Source organism: Saimiri boliviensis, chromosome X (genome assembly GCF_048565385.1).
Source record: "Saimiri boliviensis isolate mSaiBol1 chromosome X, mSaiBol1.pri, whole genome shotgun sequence".
In the NCBI taxonomy this organism is placed as follows: domain Eukaryota; kingdom Metazoa; phylum Chordata; class Mammalia; order Primates; family Cebidae; genus Saimiri; species Saimiri boliviensis.
In genome coordinates this window covers 130,730,680-130,753,156 of record NC_133470.1, presented here as the reverse complement: position 1 = coordinate 130,753,156, position 22,477 = coordinate 130,730,680, and the positions used below count along the sequence as shown (strand labels likewise).

Below are 22,477 nucleotides of genomic sequence, written 5' to 3'. Positions count from 1 at the left end.
CATTTCTATATATACTGATTCATAGACTGTGGATAGTAGTTTTGCTACATGATCAGGAACTTGGAAATAACATGATTGGAAAATTGGTGACAAAGAAATTTAGGAAAGAAGTACTTGAATAGACCAACACTTACACATTGGGAATCAAGTTTTCAATACGTAAACTTTACAGGACACATTCATACTGCAGCATTCTGCCCCTGGCCCATGAAATTCATGTCCTTCTCACATGTTAAATATTCTGACTCCTTCCCAGTAGCCCCAATGTCTTCACTTGTTCTAGTACCAACTCAAAAGTCCAAAGTTTCATCCCAATCAAATATGGATGAGACTCAAGGCATGATTTACTCTGAGGCAAATTCCCTCAAGTTGTAAGCCTATAAAATCAAAACAAGTTATCTACTTCCAAAATGCAACAGTGAGACAGGCATAGGATAGATATTCTAATTCCAAAAGGGAAAAATAGGCAAGAAAAGAGGAGTAACTGGTCCCAAGTAAGTGCAAAACTGAACAACATTAAATCTCAAAGCTAGAGAATAATCTTTCTTGACTCCATGTCCCACCTTGTGAGCACACTGGGATATGGGTTAGGCTCTCAAGGCCTCAGGAAGCCCCACTCGTGTGGCTTTGCTGGGATTGGCCCTTGCAGCAGCTCTCATAGGATGGAGTCTCCTGTTCTTTCAGGCTGGGGCTGCACACTGATAGGTTTACAGGTTCACGGTCTCTGCGGCAACCCTATTACCTGTGGCTCAACTAGGCATTACCCTAGTGAGAACTCTGTAGTGCTCCTGCCCATGCAGCAGGTTTCTGCCTGGGTCACAAGGATGTCTGATACATCCATAAAAATCAAGGTGGAGGAAGCAGTGCCCCCAAAGCTCTTGCATTCTGCTCACCTGCAGAATTAGCACCACTTGGGAACCACCAAAGCTTATCATTTACACCCTCCACAGAAGCAGCCTGAGCACACCTATGTCCACTTGAGCTACAACTGAGACTGCCAAGCAGCACTGCACTAGAATGCAGGGATCAGAGTCCCAAGATGGCTCTGAGCAGTGAGCCATGAAGGACACCTCAGGCTTCTCCCTTGAAACCATTCTGCCCTCCTAGATCTCTGGACTTGTAGGAAAGGGACAACTTTGAATATCTCTGAAATGCCTTCCAAGTCTTTCTCCAAGGCATTGTCCTGATAAACAGCACCTGGCTTCCTTCTATCCATGCTAATCCCATTATCAAAGACTTGCTTGACTGCACCCTTGGATCTTTTTTCATTCTTTATATGATGCGAATGTTAATTTTTCAAATAGTTATGTTTTGATTCAGTTTTTAATTATAAATTAGAAATTACATCTTAAATCATTTCTCTTTTCTTATATCTTACTGTATACAGTTGTAAGATGCCACACAGTTCCTCCATTACCTTGCTTAGAAATTTCTTCTGCCAGATATTTTAGTTCGTCACTCTTAAATTCCACCTTCCATAAAGCCCTTGGGCATAAAAACAATTCAGTCAAAATCTTTGCCAATTTATAACAAGAATTGCCTCTATGCCAGTTTCCAATAACAAATTCCTAATTTTCATCCAAGACTCTGTGAGAATGGTCTTTACTATCCATATTTCTACCAGCATTCTGATCACAATCACTTAAGTAATCTTTAAGAAGATTCTGACTTTTTTTACAGCCATACTCTTCTTCTGAGCCCTCACCAGAATTGCCCTTAATCCTTTATTCATGGCAATGTAGGCATTTGCTAGCTGGCTCCTCCAAACCCTTCCAGGCTCTATCACCCAGTTCCAAAGCCACTTTCACATTTTCAGCTTTTTGTTATAGCAAAACCCCACTTCTTCAGTACACATTTTCCTAATCCATTTTTGTGCTGCTGGAACAATGCCACAGACTGTGTAATTTGTAATGAAGAGAAATTTATTGGCTCACAGTTCTAAAGGTTGGGAAGTCCAAGACTGAAGAGCTGGCATCTGCTGAGGGCTTCTTATTATATCATCCCATGGTGGAAGGGCAAAGAGAGGAGGAGAGACAGCAAGAGGGGGAACAAACTTGTCATTTTATAAGTGATTAATGACATTATTGTGGCATTAATCCATTTATGGGTGCAGAATCACCATGACCCTAGACATCTTAAAGGTCCCACTTTCCAACACCTTTATATTGAGAATCAGGTTTCTAACAAATGAACTCTGGAGGACACATTCAAACTATACCATTGTGGATGGAAACAAGTTGCTAACTCCAGTTCATACACAATGAGACAGATTATACAAAGGAGTAAATAACAAGAAACAAGAATCACTGGGAGCATACTTAGAGTCTACTTACCACAACATCATTAGGCCATTTCTCCATACTGATTACTGGGAATGCTTCATATGTCATGGTAATTAGACTCATATAATTTAATATTATAATTTTATAATATAATTTTAATATGAGATATTTAATATATTAAAATTTAATTGTATTTAGTTAAATATTTAATATATATTGTATAATTTAGTATTATAGTTTTAAAGTAATATAGCTCATTTTATAAATAAATTAAGCAATACCCTGGGCAGTATTGCATGTGAACACTGAGAGAGATTAGAGCATTCAAATTCCTGGTGGCTTCAGGACACAATGCCTTAATGAAATTCCAGTTTCTGTTACTGAGCAGGCATTACAAAGCAATTTGTCTGATTTACTTAACTCTTCCTAAATTCCCATAATTTAATCTAAATTATACATTAAATAATAGGCTACTTGAATAAATGTTAAGATGAAAAGTGATGAAAATTGGGGCATTTCTTGCTCATATTAGTTTTGTTGACAGTAATTTTCTACCCTCCCGGCCATTTGTTCCAGAGGAAACACATGTTGTTCTGATTGAACCCCTGCCAGTCTGCCACCTTAAAAGCCAGTCAATTCATATCGTCCTCACATAAAGGTCTCTTATGCCCAGAGAGAGGATTTCATTTCAACCATCTCCATTACCATCGTCATCATTATCACCAAGAGGTTGTTGACTGGGCATCTACAGAGGAGGGTAAAATGATCAGCCCTGGCTGTCCATCATCTACATAAGAGGTCACTGGGCATAGACAGTGTTTCTCTCAACTTTTTTCATTATTGTCCCTGTTTTGGGGGAGTTTTAGACATGTTCTTCCTCATGCATCTTTTCTGCCAAGAATGTAAGATTTTAATATCACAGGTAAAGTGGTAACTGTTTATGTACTGTGGTCCTTTGTAGGACTACAAACCATTGTAATGTCTACTGTCCTCCTTACAATCAAGAGCTAATTTTCAGCCCCTTGGGCGTAATGTTGCCTCTGTTGACAATGCGTGAAATACTGTGATGACAGCAAAGACTGGACCACATTCCTGCCTCTTACTTTATGTGTGATGCTGAAATCCTTTCTTAGCCTCTGTCAGCTTGCCCTTAGTCATCTGTAAGAGGGCACTCACTATGCCTTCCTTACATAACTAGTCTATGGTGTAAATAAGAAATCCTGTACAGCATAGATGTCACCTAGTAGGACATCAACAAATGTTCATACTGACCCACTTTTCTACTCCCTCCTAGAGAAGTGATGACTGTTACCTAAGCCAAACAGCACAATTGCCATAGATCCACCTGGAAATATAGCATGCAGTGAGAAATTAAACCTACTCATATTTGCATTATGAATGAAGCTTTTGGGAACTGTTCCTGTGTTGGAGGAGGACTGTGCTGAGGAATCAGGGGAAAGGGAAGGAGACAATGAAAACATTTCCTTTAATCCCCTGTCATTTTCTACCTCCTTATTTGATCTTCTAGACTGATATTGGAAAAGCAGTTTCTATTGAGCCCCCAAATGAAGAGAGACTGCAGATGAAAAGGAGGCAAGACTCACAAGGCCTTGATCTTCATACCAGACCCATTAGCACCTACAGGACCTTGTACTGGGATTTAGTCTGTGCTATCAGCTTCTTCAAAGAGAGAGGTTGTTGAGTGAGTACTACAAGTGCATAATACTAAAAACATGTAAAATTATAAATGTTTAAGTCCTGGAAGGTATAAAGAAGATAGCTGGGTGTCCCTTGGGGGAGTGTAAGAGTTAGAATGCCCTTTCTGTTCCTTACTAGATGATTCTGCAAAATTGATTTTATATCAGCAAGTTTAATATAGTAAACTTCAAAATGGGAATAATGACGATTTCTCCACAGAGTTACGAGAGAATAATGCAGAATATACAACTGCATGCTTTTAGCTATAAATATATAAATGACATCATAGAGTTAAGTGCTTTTTTTAAAATGTTCGGGACTCCATGTTTGGATCCCCTTCCATGAATACTCCCTTTGTGGAAGCCATCTTTCTCTCTCCTGGATTTTCCCTCTGGAGTCCCCTTCCACCAATACTCCCTTCATGGAATCCTGTCTTCCCCTCCTAAACTCCATCTCTATTCCCTTCCATTCAGTGTGGAAGCTGATTTCCTATCCTGGATTCCATCTCTCTGGATTCTCTCACTCAGTGTGAGAATTACCTGTTTCTCCTTCTCCTGTTTCTCTCTCTCTCTAAATAAAAAAAAAAGAAAATTTTCATTCTCTGAAAACAGTGTTACTTAGATATATCTAATAAGGAGATTTGAGATTTCTTTAAATATGACTAGTCATGCCATCTTGCCCATCTTACAGATATGCTGTCTAGAACTAAGAGTGCAGTGGGTGACAGGTGCCTTGCTTTCTTCTCTCATAGATATTGCAAATGTCTCTGCAAAGAGGTTGTACCAATTTGTCCTCCCTAGGCCATGTATGGAGTTTTCATGGCCCTATATTTTCCATTTTAAGAGGATATAGCATAAACACCAACTCACTGATTGAGTTTTCTTTTCAAGCACTGTAATTATTCCAGGACATATTTGAGACATAAAGTGAGATCATTGTCTTGCATTTGGTAATTTAAATGTAAAATATGCCATTTATAGGAAAATAAAATAGGGAAAGTGAAAAATAATCTAACATTCCAACAAAAGTATATCACATTAGCAAACAAAAATATAGTAAAACCCCATTATTTGTACAGATCTTGAAAAGTGAGTGTTCATATCTTGTATTTCATTGTGACAAATTAGTAAAGAGATTTTAAGGTGAATTAGACAAATGTTTAATATTCATGCTCTTTGAGGAAGCAGTCCCACTTATGGGAACTTACACTCTAGTTAACAGCCTAAGAGGTCCCTGCCACCATCAGTCATGTGTTCCTACTGCTCAGTGCTGAACTGACCATTTCCCTAATTGACTTGGTGTCTTAAGGACTCCCTGTTCCTGTTCCGTCCATCCTTTTATCCAAAGAGAAAAATAGGACTCATTGCTAGATGCCCAATTTCAATGGACCATATACTGATCAAACCCAAGGGTTGATATGGACCAGTGCTCAGATCCTTACTCCTGGAGGGACAAATAGATCTCTGGCCTTATCCATATCTGGGATAAATCTCTCTTCCTCTCCTTTCTCTGTGTCCTCAGAGGCCCTCCCTTTCCTACCAGATAAAAAGCAGCCCAATCTTTCCCTTAAGTTTAAGTTTTCCTAGAATGGAAGAAACTGGCTTCAGACATCTTTGGCTCCCACCCTGCCATAAACCTCCCCTAAGGCAAGGGGAAGGAACACCAAGTCTGGTTCCTTGCTGGAAATACATGGGGGTAAACGCAGGGAGGACAGACATTAACTCCCTCAACAGTATGTGTCCAGATACCGTTGCCAAAGATCTGCCAAAGATCTAGCACTTAAGGTGCCTAGGCTGCCAGCTACTATCCCTGGCTCTGTCAGTTTCTATGGTGATCAAATCCTTTGCCATTCTACTTTGCCCTTGCTCACCTGTAAAAGGTGACTCACAATGCCTTCCTTAGAGGAGTTTTCTGTGGGATAAATGACAAATCACATACAGAGTAGATGGTACCTAGTAGAACTTCAACAAATGGTCATCTAGGCCCACCTTTTTTTTGCTAAAGAAATCACCTGGCAGTAGAGCAGGAAGATGGAGCATGTGCTCCCACTTACATTATACATGAACCTTTGGGGCCATTTCTGTATTGCAGGATGGTTTTTTGAGGTATTGGGATGAGGTGAGAAGATCATCAAACCAATCCCCTATCATTTTCTGCCCCCTCACTTGATCTTCTACATTGATTTGGAAAAGCAGTTTCTATTGAGCCTCAAATTAAGAGAGAGTGCAGATGAAGAGGAGGCAGGAGTCACAAGCCCTTGACCCTCATACCAGACCCATTACCACCTGTAGGACCTTGCACTGGGATTTCATCTGCATCATCAGCTCTTTCAAAGAGAGAGAGGTTGTTGAGTGAGTACCCACAAGGGCATAATCCTGGCAGCATAAAAAACTACAACTGTTTTAAGTCCTAGATGGTCATCTATAAAAGACCATGGATGAACCTGGAAACCATCATTCTCAGCAAACTGACACAAGAGCAGAAAATCAAACACCGCATGTTCTCACTCATAGGCGGGTGTTGAACAATGAGAACACATGGACACAGGGAGGGGAGCACTACACACTGGGGTCCGTTGGGGGGAAATGGGGGAGGGGCGGGGGGTGGGGAAATGGGAAGAGGTAGCATGGGGAGAAATGACAGATACAGGTGAGGGGAAGGAAGGCAGCAAACCACACTGCCATGTGTGTACCTATGCAACAATCTTGCATGTTCTTCACATGTACCCCAAAACCTAAAATGCAATAAAAAAAAAAAAAGGCCATGTGTTGTCCTTTGAGGAGAGTAAGAGTTACATCCTCAATCCTGATCATACTAGATGCCTCTGCAAAATTGATTTTCTAACAGTGAGTCTGAATTGGTCATCTATAAACTGGAAATAATGATGCCTTCCTCATAGACTTGTGAGAGAATTATGCAAAATATGTAATTGTATATTTTTGGCTACAAATATTTGTGCTATCATAGAGTAAGTGTCCCTTTGCACTTTTTCCCCCCTGAAAATAGTGTTTCTGAGATTTCTCTAGTAATGTGACTTTGGGGCTGTTTAGATATTATGAACCCTGACCATTTTTATACCATTGCCCAGGCTGCTTCATTCTATCCCTGACTCCATTAGTTTGTGTGGTGAGCAAACTCTTTGCTATCCAGCTCTGTGCTTAAGGAGCAAGTGTGTTGTTCATATACATCCATGAAGACAACATAGTCGTACTCACTAGTAGGGTTGTCATGAGGATTAAATTCAGTCACTAAAGTGAAGAACATGCAGCTGGACCCTCTAAGCAATGTGTTCCATCAATATTAGTTGCCCTTCCTCTCTGGATCAGAAAACTCATGTGGCTCCTAACCTGACCCTTCAGATAGGACTCCTTCACTTGCATATACATCAGAATTAGCTTGGAGAGGCTTTTTTAAACATTTACAGAAGCTCACTTGTTGTTGGAAATAGGACTTATGTATCAAAGTTCATTCAAGTGATTAAGCCATACTAATATGGGCCTCAGAAAGTAGATATTCCACTGGATACCTAACGTGTTATGTGAAAGCGCATTTCCCCTTCATTCTACTCGTACTAGGTATGACAAACTTTCACCTTTACTGCCAATCTCATCACTCATTTCCTTAGACGTGCCCCTTGAAAGAGCTCTCTCAGATGATTGTTAACTTAGAGATTCACAGCTCTTGTTCCTCTGTGGTGTCTCCTGTTTCAAAAGCCCAACATGGCAATATGGCATGCTTCTATAATGTTAACCTGCTGATAAAATGAGAGGACATAAAATAGCTTATTATGTGGAAATAGGATGCTGATTTTTATCCTTGACCCCAAATGTCATGAATGAGATGATGAGATGGCAAGTGACTGATGATGCTCTATTCTTCACAAGATGCCATCAGCTAGAGATGGAAGCCCTAGTATGGGCTCCTGGGGCTGCCTCTACTTCCCTCACTCCCTGAATTATTTTCTGTGGACTAAGATTTGTGCTCCGTTTGTGGCTCTGATGGTGTTGGTGTGTGTCTTCTGGGAAGTAGGAATGGGGAGGAATGCTAGGGAGGTGTCAGCTGTTAGGGAAGCCCTAAGAGGAGAGGATCCTTGTATAGGAGAGGAGTGAAAACCATGGCCCTAAATCAGGTTAGTCAGGCATGCATGTGATGTCTAATAATAAGGGTGGCACACTTCCCCTCCTAAGAGACACCTGAATTTCCTGTCAGGGAATTGCCCTGCCATGTTTGTGTGTCCTGGAAACTGATTTTTGGCACTGTAAGGACAACAGTTGTCCTCTGAAGGCTGGGTGGTGGGGTGAGGGTGGGGGAAGATTGAATCCTCAGAGCAACTTTCAAGACTCTACTGATAGAGACAGAACAGCCTGCTCTGGCTGAGAGGAGGGCAGGAGAGACAGCTAGGAGGGCAGCAGGGGCCTCTTAAAGCAGGAACCATACAGTGGTACATGAGGACCTGGACCATCAACTGTGGCTAAGTGAGATGCTGGCCTGAGATGTTAGAGCACTTTTACATGCTTTCATGAGCTGGAGCTAGAACACAGGCCTGCTGATTCTCAGCTCTGTGTTATGAATGACTGCAAGCTTTTCAAAGGAAAGGCAGATTTGGTTCTCAGCATCTTGGAAAGGCATACTTGGTTCTCACCATCTTGGAGACACAGTTTCCTCATCTCAGAAAAGGGAGCTGACACCATTCCCTTTATATGGTGGTCCTGAAGACAGACTGCTATTCTCTGTGTGCGGAAAACAAACTCTGCAAATATAAACCTATTCACATTAATGAGACAGACCCTGGGGTGACTGGAAAATGGAGGGCTCGGCTAATGGTGCAGATTGCTTAGAGCACAGAATGCTTGGCACACAGGGCTAGAATACGTAGGCTGGGTCCTTGGTAGGAGTATCTCTAGCAGGGAGAGAGGTGGGTTGCTTTTGAGGATGTTTTGAAGGGGTGATTATCTTTATCCACTTTCTTAATAGTGCCAGCATTACCTGGCAGTGCTCTTTTTTTTTTTCCAGGGACTATATTTGTCTCTGAGCCTCTGTTGCTATGCAACAGTCTCCTCTGAGCTCAGAGCATGATTCAGCGATACTGGTCTGGGCTGCTGCATCCAGAGTCATGGAGATGACATGACTGAGAGGGAGTGGGAGAAGGTCTGCAAAGCCAGTACAAGGTTGGAGTCTTGGGGTCTTGAATGGCCTGCTGTCTGGGAGGGGCCGTCTCTAGAGTGAAGACATGTCAGCCAACGCTGATGAGAGCCAGAGCGAGCCTTAAAGGAGATGGATCAATGAACAAAACATATGGAATGCATATAAAAGGTAGCTTATGCTTAACTTTTTAATATACATAGGAATTTTCTGAACAGAACTGGCAACACATTCTCCAAACTGTTTCATGAATGACTCTAAAGAATAACATCTGTTTGAGCATCTCAAAAATTAGGAGCTTTAATTTTGAAGAAAGGAAAATCAAAATGGAGATAGATGCCCTTTGCCCATATTTGCAGCTCTAGAATTCTCAGATGGGGACTCAGCAAGAGTGGTAGGAGGGAGTAGGGACCTAAGCTTGATGGCTATCAGCCTGAGCTTCTGGAATTTTCCACACATTGTCGGCAATCCTTGTGTATTCATCACTATCTGGAATCTCTAAGCCACAAGATGGGAAGGCCAGCACTTCTCTGAGATGGAGAGAAAGCTGTACCTGGGAGTGTGTATTTGGCATGATAGAGTTTGAGCCCTAAATACACAAACACACACAATGTTGTTGTGTTTCAGCCATAGACACACACACACATACAAGTACACTTTTTAACATTTTGTATATTTGCAAGTACACACACCTACTATATCTAGGCAATTATTTCAAACTGCTTCTTCTCCCATGAGCAGTATGTTTTGTACATATTCCAAAAACAGTAGGTGTATCTGTGTTTTTGTCAAACCATGTACAATTTAAAATTATTACCTCAGAGGTTTTCTTATCACATTTCAAAAAGTAAATACTTGTATTTGTAAAATGTAATATATATATATATATGTGTGTGTGTGTGTGTGTGTGTGTGTGTGTGTGTGTGTGTATAAACACCCACACGTAGAGAGTGAGAGAGAGGAAAGAGAAAGTGATAGAAATGATTACTATAGTGAAGCACATTCACATAGCTATCATTTTTTGTGAATGCACTTGAAACCTACTCTTTTACCAAATTTCCAAAGTACATTATATCACTATTAACTGTATTCATCATGCTGCACATTAGATCTTCAGGCTTATTTATCCTTTGTAGCTTTAATTTTATACCTTTGAACAACCTCTCCCCTCTCCTCCCTCCACTTCTGGTAATGATATCTCTATGCTTCTATGAGCTTGACTATTCTAGTTTCCACATGTAAGTAAAATCATGCATAATTCTTCTTTCTGTGTCTAGCTTATTTTACTTAGCATAATCTCCCCCAGGTTCATTCATGCTATCAACAAATAGTAGGGTCTCCTTTTTAAAGGCCAAAATAATATTCCATTGTGTGTGTGTGTACGTGTGTGTGTACACACATACACACATATATATACATTTACAATACAATATTCCAGTGTGTGTGTGTGTGTGTGTGTGTGTGTATATATATATATATATATATATATATATATATAAATTCCTTGATGTAAAATGGGGTAGTATTTCCATATAACCTATGCACATCCTCCCATATACTTTATTTATTTATTTATTTATTTATTTATTTTTTGAGACGGAGTTTCGCTCTTGTTACCCAGGCTGGAGTGCAATGGCGCGATCTCGGCTCACCGCAACCTCCGCCTCCTGGGTTCAGGCAATTCTCCTGCCTCAGCCTCCTGAGTAGCTGGGATTACAGGCACGCGCCACCATGCCCAGCTAATTTTTTGTATTTTTAGTAGAGACGGGGTTTCACCATGTTGACCAGGATGGTCTCGATCTCTTGACCTCGTGATCCACCCGCCTCGGCCTCCCAAAGTGCTGGGATTACAGGCTTGAGCCACCGCGCCCGGCCTCCCATATACTTTAAATCATCTCTAGATTACTTATGATACCTAATACAATGTAAGTCCTATGTAAATAGTTGTTATACTAAATTGGTTTTAAAATTTGTATTATTTTATTGTCGTATTATTTTTATTTTCCTTTCAGAATATATTTTCAGTCCGAGGTTGGTTGAATTCATGTATGCAGAATCCACAGATAAAAAAGGCCAACTGTACTTATTTATTTAATTCTCACCACAACATGAGAAGGATCTATTCTTACCTGACTTTAGACATAAGGAAACTGAGGTACAATGAAGACAGAGTTAGCAAGTGGCAAGGCTTAGATTTGAACACAGGCTGCGTGGCTCCCAAGTAAATTCATCTACCCAGCATGTGCTGCTGCCTCTCAAATGATAAGAAAAATCTTACTTTTCATCAGGGCACAGCACAATAAAACAAATAAAACAAATTGAGGTTCCGTGTATTTTCTCTGTTAACTGGGCAGAATTTTAAAATATTGATAGTAATCTGTGTTGTTTTGAATTTTGGGGAATTATGTCCAATAATACTATGGAGAATACTCCCCCAGCATCTCCTCTCCCTTCCTGTGCTGTAGGCATGTTCCTATCCTACAGTGAATGGCTCTTCTGTGGTTGGGGCAGAGAAGATTCCTGTTTTCCAGCCATTTTAACATTTTGTGTATTTTCAAGTACAATACATGTTTATTACAGATAAAAATAGATTAAATAGAAAATAGAATAAAAATACCCCAAAGCCTACTACCTAACAATAAGCTCTTCTAATGTTTTTATCTGCATTATATTCTTCCAGAAGTTTCTTATGCAGCTATTTTTATAGATATGTATGCATTTAGGTATTAATATATAAAAGATATCTCATTTGACATTTTGTTTTATAACTTTATTGCCTCACTGTAGTGGTTTAAATTGCGTCCCCTCTGTTTGGAAATCTGTATATTAAAGAATTTTCCTTTGCTTTTGACCCCAAATCTACCTCGCATTCATGGATTTATCTCTTACCTCATCGGTGTAGGTTAGGTTGGGGTGTCCACAGTGTAGAGGGGTCCCTACCTGAGAGCAGGGTGTTCATCCTTCATTGCCGCAATCTGTACAGGCTTTCCAGACTGCCTCCCAACTCTATTAGTCTCCAGGACACTGTGAACACAGCAGCCTAGACCCCATACCACTGCCCCTCTCCTCTGTCAGTTCCTCCTGCTGCCCCTGCCCCACCTTATGCCTTCCAGCCCCCAGCTATCAAGGGGCAGTAGAGCTACCTGGTGTTCCATCATATTGCTGCCCCGGAGTATTTTTTTACAGTCTTCTTTTGCACTTTTAAGTTTTTTCAGGCAGAATTTGAATAATTTGAATAATTCCATACAAGTTCATAAGCTGGGTTTTTGGGGAGGTATTGTATTTTTTGTTTTTTACACACACTTCTTTGCAAAGAAGTTTGATAATGGAGGTGCATTCGTGCCACCTTGTAACAGAAGCCTGAACTGCAGCCTGAACAAGGGTAAGCTGGATGGTGAAAGGGAGGGACTGTGGCCCAAATTTACAAGATAGAACTTTCTGGAAGTCTGAGTATAAAAGGTGGCCTACACAGGCCAAAAAAAAAAGATACTGAGGGCCTCTAAACAGGAAGTGCAGATTTTTAGTATGTTAAAGAGAAAGATATATGTGAGAGGAACTAGAAGATCATTTTAATGATTATGCTTTGAGACTTGTGGTTAAATACCTAGAAGCCTCTATAAGCAAAAATGGGATCAGACCGTTTATGATTTTTGTAACCCACTTTTACTGTTATTGTGATCACCTTTCTGTGTAAATATATTTTTATGATAACATTTGAAAGAACCTTACAACAAAATTTTAGTTTCATTTTTGTAAGGGCCTGGGTATCATCTCATCATGTGGATGCCCTAAAATTTATTTAATTGGTATCCTAATTATAAAAATTTATTTCCCTTACTGTTTTTTCTATTACAAACAGTAGTATGCGTAACACTATGCTCATATAGATGCAAGTATCTTTGTGAGCATTTATTTGTAAGTTCCTGAACCTTTGAACTATAATATTCTTCAAAATACTATTACTAATTTATATTCCTCATATCACAGTATGAAAATAATATTTTTCTACACATTAAAAATAATGTGAATCATTAATCTCATAAGCAAGAAATCATTTTTTCATCATTATTTTTATTATAATTTGTTTTTGCTACCTTCTAGAATTCCATCCTATGGATGTGATATTATCAGTTTTACAGCTCTATGTTATTCAGAGTGTTCTGATAGTTCCTATTACTGACATTCTGTGGATGAAATCTTTTCAGAGTCTGTGCACTGCAGAAGATCACAGTTCTGGGCACAGTTCCTGTAGCTGTTTGTACTGGTGAGCAGAATGTATCCTCCTGGAGAATTCTGGTATTATGATAACAAAACGTGATTGTTGTATGAGAGAGGTTGTGTGTGCCAACAACTATGTTTCCCTCTTCCTTCTGCCCGTTTATGGCCTTATGTTCCATTTGGTCTCAAAATTTAGGCTCTGCAGTGAAGGAAGGGAATTATCAGGATGACAGGCCTTACTGGATCCTCATCAACATCTTCTACTATGTCCTGAAGGTAAACTTTTTTTTTTTTTTTTTTTTTTTTGAGACGGAGTATCGTACTGTTGTCTGGGCTGGAGTACAGTGGCACAATCTCGGCTCACTGCAATCTCCGCCTCCCAGGTTCACAGGATTCTCCTGCCTCAGCCTCCCGAGTAGCTGGGATTACAGGTGCACACCACTATACCTGACTAATTTTTTGTATTTTTACTAGAGATAGGGTTTCACTATGTTAGCCAGACTGGTCTCAAACTCCTGACCTTGTGATCTTTCCACCTTGACCTCTCAAAGTGCTAGGATTACAGGTGTGAGCCACTGCGCCCAGCGAAGATAAACTTCTAAAAGAGAATTGTTGGTGCAAAGGGTGTTTACCTATGTAACCCTTTGCTAGGTATTGCCATACTGATACTCATAAAGGTAGTTCCATTTAGGCTCCCCAAGTAGAATCATGTGGCCACAGAGGAATGAAGAAACTAGTAATATTGACATCTATTCACATAGGGCAGGCTCTGGACTTTGTCACGGATCGACTCTCAAGCCACTGCCATAATTGAAGGATGTGGAAGTGATCAGGAATTATCAAACTTTTGCACACAAGTAAAACGCAAGGTAGCATGAGGGGAAAGGGGACAGTCATTGCTTGAAGGAACACAGGAAAGTGTTAGCAGATTGGGATATAGCGACAGTTATATACATTCATGTTTACATGAAGCAAGTACATCAAAACCTTTGTATGAAAATGTTTAGTAGTTACTGTGGTACAACAGAAGACCAGATCAATATCATATTTTTTAACAGCTTTCTTGCAGCTAAACTTACAGACAATACAATTTACACATTTAAAGGGTATAATTTGATGAATGTTATTAAATGCATAGAGTTGTTCAGCCATACCATAATCAAGATTTAGACATTTCCATCACTCCAGAAAGTCCCATCATGCTTGAATGCAATTAATCCTTGCTCCCACCCCGAGCCTCAAACCACAGATATGCTTGGTGTCTCTGTGGATTACTTCACTCCAGAAATTTCGTGTAAATGTAATCATACAATATTTGGTCTTTTGCATATGTCTTCTTTCACTTCACATATGTTTTGAAGGTTTATCTATATTATGGCATATCCATACTCATTCCTTTTATTGGCAAAGAATAATCTTAATATATCACATTTTAAACACATTCATCAATTAGTGAACATTTGGGTTGTTTCCAGTTTTGGGCTATTGCAAATAAGGTTGCTATATACATTTGTATATTATTTTTTTATGTAGACATATGTGTTGATCTTGGGTGTGTACCTAGGAATGGAATTGCTGGGTCTTATGAGAAAAAAAATTCAAACTTGTGTTTATATTGGTATGGATTCATGTATACCTATGTTAAAGGCTTGCATATTTTATTGAACAAATGCATCACAATAGAAACTCCAAAGTCTTGGTATCTGTGGTGCAGACTGGAATATGAGTGCCAGGGAGATTTGAACACTCAGATTCCTGGCAGCCTTAGGGCACAAAGCTTTGATGAAATTTCAGGTTTTATTACTGAACAGGCATTAACAACATAGTTCCCCTGATTTGCTTAACCTCTCCTAACTTCCTATAACCTGACCTAAACTATGGATTTCACAATAGGTTACTTGGATGAAGGTTAAGGTTAAATGATACATAACTTAGAGTATGATATGTTTACATTAGCTTTTAAGACATTAATACCCTCTCTCACAGAATAAATACCTGTTGTCTGACTGAGCCCCTGTCTGCCATCTTAAAAGACAGTCAGTTCACATGGTTCCCATACACAGGTCTCTTGGACCTAGGGGCAGGATTTCACTTTCATCATCATTATCCTCATCATCACCAAGAGGGGTTGTTGAGTAAGCATCTATGAGGGAGTATAAAATGACTAGTTCCTAAGCCTTGGTGGCTCATCATCCACAGAAGTCCCTGAGTTCATGCAATGTTTCTTAACTTTCTTTCATTACTATGATCCAAAGGAGGCTTTTAGACATTCATTTTTTTCCTCATTAGCTCTTTCGTGCCTGAAACATGAAATTTTAACAGTACAAATATCGTGTTAACTGTTTATGTGCTATGTGGTTCATTGTGGTGCCACAAACCATTGTAATGTCTACCGTCCCACTACCCTCCAGAATCAGTTTTCAGCCCCTTGATGACAATACCTCCTCTGTTGAGAATCCATGGACTTTGTGATGAGGGCAAAAGCTGTAACTTCATTCCTGTCTCTTACTTGATGTATGATGCTAGAATCCTTTCTTAGCCCGTCAGCCTGTTCTTGGTCATCTGTAAAAGGAACTCACAATGCCTTTCTCACAGAACTGTTCTGTGGGGTAAATGAGAAATCCTGTACAGAGTAGATGGCTTCTAGTAGGACTTGAACAAATGTTTGTCCTAGCCTACCTTTTCCTTCCCTCTCAGAGAATTGATGACTGTCACCTAATCCAAACAGCATAACTGCCACAAAGACCACCGGGAAATGGAGCAGGAAGGAGTAGAACATTATGAATGAAGTATTGCAGCCATTTCTGTGTTGCAGGGTAACTTTGCTGAAGGATTGAGGGAGACTGAAGAAGCTCATTGAACTATTTTCTTTAATTCCTTGTCATTTTCTGCTCCCTTGTTTGATCTTCTAGATTGATATTGGAAAAGCAGTTTCCCATTGAATCTCAAGTGAAGAGAGAGTGAAGATGAAAAGGAAGTAGGATTCACAAGCCCTTGACCCTCATACTAGACCCATTACCACCAACAGTACCTTGCACTGGGATTTCATCTGCACCATCAGCTTCTTCAAAGAGAGAGAGGTTGTTGAGTGAGTACCCGTAAGGGCACAATCCTAGCAACATATAAAACTACAAGTGTTTAAGTCTTAGACGGTGATCATCTATAAAGGGAGACCATGTGTTGTCCTTTGAGGAGAGTAAGAGTTACATCCTCAACCTCTGCAAAATTGATTCCTCCATCAGTGAGTCTGAGTTGGTCATCTCTAAACTGGAAATAATGATGTCTTCCTCATGGACTTGTGAGAGAATTACACAAGGCATACAACTGTTTTCAAACTTTTAGCTAAGTTAGTGCTGTTATCCAGCTTTTCATTCACTGAAGATAGTATTTCTGAGATTTCTCTAATAAGATGACTCTGGGATTGTTTTGATATGACTAGCCATGTTGTTGTGACCATGATTGTATACCTTTTCTGGTGAAACATGCATGATTCTCTTTACAGTCCATAATTAAGAGAGTAGCATCTGATGGAGGCCTCATTTTCTTTTCTCATAGATGTTGCCAAATGTCTCTGCAAAGAGGTTTTACCAATTCATTCTTCCCCATTAGTATATGATGTTCTTTTCACTTAAATTTTCCATTTAAATGGGATGTGGTATAAACACACACTATCAGTTATCAGGATTTATTTCTAAACTCAATAATTATTCTATGATATATTCTGAGGCATAAATGTAAACTATGTCATTTATTTAAAAACGTGACAGAAAAAATGAAAAGGATTCTAACATTATAATGCCAGAATATCAGATCAGCAAATACTTTAAAAATCTTGTGAAACTTATCATTTGTTCAGATCTGTAAAAGCAGGTGCTCTCTTCTCATAGTTGGTTGGGATACATATTAATAAAAAGATTGTACAGTACAGCAATGTTAATTTTTTATGCTTTTTGAGGAAACAGTTATAGTGTGTGAATTTAGCCTCCTGATACAGCAGGAAGAGCCCTGGCAATCATCACTGATCTGTCCACATAGCTCAGAGAAGAGCTGCCCATTTTCCTAGCTGATTCAAAGCCTTTAAGTCCCCTCTTCCTGAGGCATTGTTTGATAATGTAGATTTTATTATTATTTAAGATAGTGAGGCCACGGGATCAGGAGACAACTGCCATTAAGGAGATGGTTTATTACTCAAAGTTCCCAAGAGGAGGCACTCTCCATTCCACGCAAGTCCATGCAGAGCACCAATTTAGGCAGGAGGCAGAGGGTGCAGGAAGTAAACATGGCAAAAGACTTTACTGTGGTTTTCCATAATAAATGACAGACAAGGCAGGGTAAATAGGCTTAGGACTGACTACTCGAAATAATTTCAGCAGGTTCTGGAGTACAGGGGCTGTCCTAAGTTGTCTGAAGTTGTTACTGGAAAGAGGTCCTGATCCAGACCCCAAGATAGGGTTCTTCTATCTCATTCAAGAAAGACTTTGAGACAAGTCCATAAAGTAAAGTGAAAGTAAGTTTATTAAGAAAGTAGAAGAATAAAAGAATGGCTACCCCATAGGCAGAGGAGCCCTGAGGGATGTTGGTTGCCCATTGTTAATGGGTATTTCTTGATTATATGTTAAACAAGGGGGTGGATTGTTCATGAGTTTTCTAGGAAAGCTTTGGGCAGTTCCCAGAACTGAAGGTTTCTCCTCATTTTAGACCATATAGGGTAACTTCCTGATGTTTTCATGGCATTTGTAAACTGTCATGGTGCTGGTGAGAGTGTCTTTTAGCATGTTAATGCAATATAACTAGCATATAATGAGTAGGGAGGACAACCAGAGGTCACTTTCATAGCCATTTTGGTTTTGTTAGATTTTAGCCAGCTTCTTTACTTCGACTGTTTTATCAGCAAGGTCTTTATGACCTCCTATCTCATCCCGTGATTAAGAATGCCTTGACCTTCTGGGAATACAGCCCAGTATGTCTCAGCCTTATTTTACTCAGCCCCTATTCAGAATAGAGTTTCTCTGGTTCAAATGCATCTGACAGAATCAGGCTCCGGTATGATTAGGGAGGGTACTATTGGCCTGGAGTATAACAGTCCAGTAGAGGAGATGTAAGTGTGTATGTGTAGGTGCTCTAGATTAGTTTGCATATAAAAGGTGTATTCCTTAGGTGAGTTCTTTGTTAGGACTAGGAATTAGCTAACCCTGGAAGGAGCAGTCCCTCCCCAATTAGCAAGGCCTCAGATGCCAGATCACGCATACAAGAAATAAGAAAAAAAAAAATACTTCTACTATTATCTGTCTGTTGATCCAAACAGAAAAATCTGTCTCATGCTGGATACCCACTTTAGGTGGACCATCCAGGAATCACTGCAAGCTTTGATATGGAGCAGTCCTCAGGTTCCTACTCCTAGAGGGACCTGTAGACCTCTGACCTCAGCCCTGTCTGGGAGAAATCTCTTTTGCTCTTCCTTCTCTGTGTCCTCAGAGGTCCTCCCTTTCCTACAAGATAAGCAGCCCAATACTTTCCTAAAATTTTCATAAAAGATGGAAGAAATACTGACTTCATGTCTGAAGCTTCTGCTTCTAGCTGTGCTGTAAAGCATTCCTGAGGCAAGGGGAAGGGACACCAAACCTGGATCCTTGCTGGAAATGCCACCAGCACCTCAGGGTGTCCACAATGACAGATTCTATTCCTGGCTCTGGCAGTAGGCGTGGTGAGCAATGTCTTTGCCATCCTTCTCTAGTAAGGAATAGTATGTGCTTTGTAATCACATACATCTGTGAGGAGAGAATAGCAATACCTCGCTTGCAGGGCTATTGTGTGTATTGATTCCAACTAACGTGAAAAATGTAGCACTAGGCTTGGTTAAAAATTGGCTTCATAATATTAGCTATCTTTCCTCTTTGGGGCCCAAAGTTCGTATGACTTCTAACCTGTCCCCTCACCCAAGCTTCCTTAACCACGTTGCAGATCAGAATCACTTTAGGATCCCTTTCTAAACCCTTATCTGAAACTCCTTTGTTGGTGAAATAGGACTTCTGTATTGAAGGCCATTAAAGTTATGAAGTTGTAATAATGTATACACCTCAAAAAAATGTATACACTAATTTGGCACCAACAATGTATCCAAGTGTTCATTGCCCCTTTATTCCAGAAACACCGGGTATTACCAGCTTTTGTCTTTTTTTCCCACAATCTGATCTGCTTGTTTTTGCCAGACATTTCCCATTGGAAGAATCATATCAGATGGTCATTAAACTTACTTATTCACAGGGTCATCCATCCCTTAGACTTTCCAAATTTAAAACAAAACAAAACAATATGACTAGTTGAATTTGAACTTCAGATAAACAAAATTAGGTATACTAAAACATTCAGATTTACCTAGATGTACTCTATTTTATCTTTCTACCCTTTCCATGGAAGACTCTGTATTGAACCAAGGTGCTCTACACAGTAGCCGCAGCTGAGCTCCCAGCAGATGCCAGCATCAGTCATCATCCATGTGAGTAAGCTTTTATGGAAGTCCCAGGATGCATACATCTGTATTCAGATGATTGCAGTCCCTGATAACAGACACCACATTGAGCAGAAATCACCCAGCTGAGCCTAGTCAACACACAGAATCCTGACAGATAATAAATGGCTATTGTTTGGGATGTTTTGTTAAGTAGAAATGAATATCCAAAACATGTTTTTTGTTTGTTTGTTTTTGAGATGGAGTCTCACTCTGTTGCCCAGGCTAGGGTACAGTGATACTATCTATCTCAGGTCACTGCAGCCTCTGCCTCTTGGGTTCAAGTGATTATCCTGCCCCAGCCTCCCAAGTAGCTGGGACTACAGGTGCACACCACCATGCTCGCTAATTTTTGTATTTTTAGTAGAGACAGGGTTTCACCATGTTGGCCAAGCTGGTCTTGAACTTCTGACCTCAGGTGATCCGCCTGCCTCAGCTTCCCAAAGTGCTGGGGTTACAGGCGTGAGCCACTGCACCTGGCCCAAAACATATGGATTTGGTGAACTTTCCCTCTTTTTCTGTAATCTATTATATTGGAATTTATAGAGATTCTCTTAGCCTTAAAGCCTTGATAGGACTTTGTTATAAATTTTGCCATAATCTGCATGAGTTTATGGGTTGGTGTTGAATAATGAACATTTCCTCAATTCCTTCTTAAAGGAATTTCAAGGAAAAATTTCATAATATATGATTTTCAACCCACTCTTAGAATTTAGAACCTAATTCCAATCCCCCTCCATAAAGGGAGCTTCTACTGCAATCGCTCATTTTAAGGAATTCAGAGGCTGTTACTACAAACTACTCCCAAGCCATATGGAAAATTATATCTTCACCAGGTTGCTTGTTGAATATGCTATTGAGACAAGGGATATCTATCTCTCGTGAACTGTTTCTCAAAGAAGGTGTCCTGAAATACTTTCTCCTCCTACAGGGATAGCCCTTGGCAAGGTGTTTACTTTCCTTGGGCACACATAATCAGGGCTCCTTCAGGAGACAGCGCGTGGTTAACTGTTCATTGCAGTCCTTGCCCTTTATGACTGTCCCAATGCAGCAGTGCTGGATGGACTAATCTGTCCAGTTCTGGGGTTCATTCGTAGAAAACCCAAGCCCATGTAGCAGTAAATCTAAGTTATATTCTCCAATATTACTTTTATGAGGAATAAAGTCAATATATTGTACTTATTACTTTTCTGTGATTTTTTTAGATGGTTTAGAGTTCAGACTAAGAGTAGGAAGGTATTTTAGGGGCTTCTTAAACACAAAAGCATTGTGAAGCAAGACCACAGAAATAGTTGAGGAGCAAATGAGGCACAGAAGGGGAGTAGAGCTGTAGGCCTATTGTAAGACCCATCCCTGAGGACAGAGCAATCATTCTGATTGCCCCTGAAAGGCAGCTTACTATTTAGAGCTTCGAAGGGAGAGGACCTGGGTTGAATAACCTGTTTCTCCTTTCAAACCCATCAGTCAGTTAAGTCATTCCTGTAACAGAGGAGTGAGTGTATAGAGATGCCACATGTTTTTTCCCATGGATATCTCTCCACATCGAAAAAGTATCAAAAATGTAGGATAAAAATTTTCTAGGATAACCCAATTTATTACTGAATTGACTAGATGTCTGCCTACTAAATGATATTATTATAGGCCTGCTTACATGAAATAAATTTGGGATTCCTTAAATGACATTTTATGGTATTTTAGATCATTTAGATCATTTTAGTCATAAATATGATTATAGACAGTCTCTAGTTTTCCACCACAGATGACTAAGCACTTAGCATGATGTGTGACTTTTGCACATTCACTCTCAGAGGGCTACCTCATCACTAAGAGCTCTGGGGTCCTCCTGGATCTCTGGATGCTGGTGATACTCCTCTACTGTTACTTTTAAACAAATTTTTGATCACTGGGACCTGCTTTCTTCCACCAAACCTGGCAGAGTTCCCCCAATTGCCTGGATCCCAGCCTAGTTCCTCTAGTGAGTATGCTTTCTCAGATGGTGGTCTAAAGTGTGAATGTATTTTGCTTTCAGCTATAGGCAAAGGAACTATGCAAAGGCATGTGAGGTATACAGGACAAGTCAGTGTACCACAGTTGCCATAGAAACCTGAAGTCATTATAGGGCTTTTGCATCTTTTAATAGAGCAGAAAACCTAGAATAATATGGCTATGAGAGCAAGGCCCTACCTTCAGGTGTCTGGGACTCAGCTGAGGGGGTGGGTGCCCCATGGTAGGGGCTGAACTACCCTGCGGTTTGGGGAGTTGAAGGGATCCCAGAACCAAGTTGCCTCATTCTCACTTCAGGACTCAGTAGCCCGGCTCTCTCATGAATTAGAGAGATATAGGACTCTTCTCACTCCAGTGAGTGTTGTGTATTGCTCCAGGGTGTCCTGGAACTACTTTCCATGTAAAGGCCAGGTGTGGGAGGATGAGACTGGTAATGACTCTCTTTGACCTCAGCTTCCCCCTCTGTAAAATAGAGTTAAGAATGCTGACATACAGGATTGCTGCAACCAGGATTGTGATAACCCAAATGCAAGCCCATAGCCCTGTGGTTATTGCAGAATCAGGAATGCCTGTGTGAATTGAGGTTACTTTTCATTCCTTTTCTTTTCTTTTCTTTTCTTTTGAC

The 22,477-nt window shown here is 40.1% G+C and overlaps 1 protein-coding gene across 6 annotated transcripts in view; it reads left to right on the top strand.

The window, feature by feature from the left end:
- GPRASP3 (G protein-coupled receptor associated sorting protein family member 3) overlaps positions 1-22,477 on the top strand; it is a 110,808-nt gene that overhangs the window by 52,108 nt on the left and 36,223 nt on the right. For 2 of the 6 annotated variants that reach the window (XM_074392035.1, XM_074392038.1), the window contains exons 7-11: positions 3,811-3,984; positions 8,994-9,293; positions 13,328-13,616; positions 16,253-16,428; positions 19,758-19,836. The gene's annotated coding sequence lies outside the window, so the exon portion shown is untranslated. The remainder of the gene's footprint in view (positions 1-3,810; positions 3,985-8,993; positions 9,294-13,327; positions 13,617-16,252; positions 16,429-19,757; positions 19,837-22,477) is intronic. The other 4 variants (XM_074392034.1, XM_074392037.1, XM_074392036.1 and 1 more) reach the window with 4 other exon arrangements.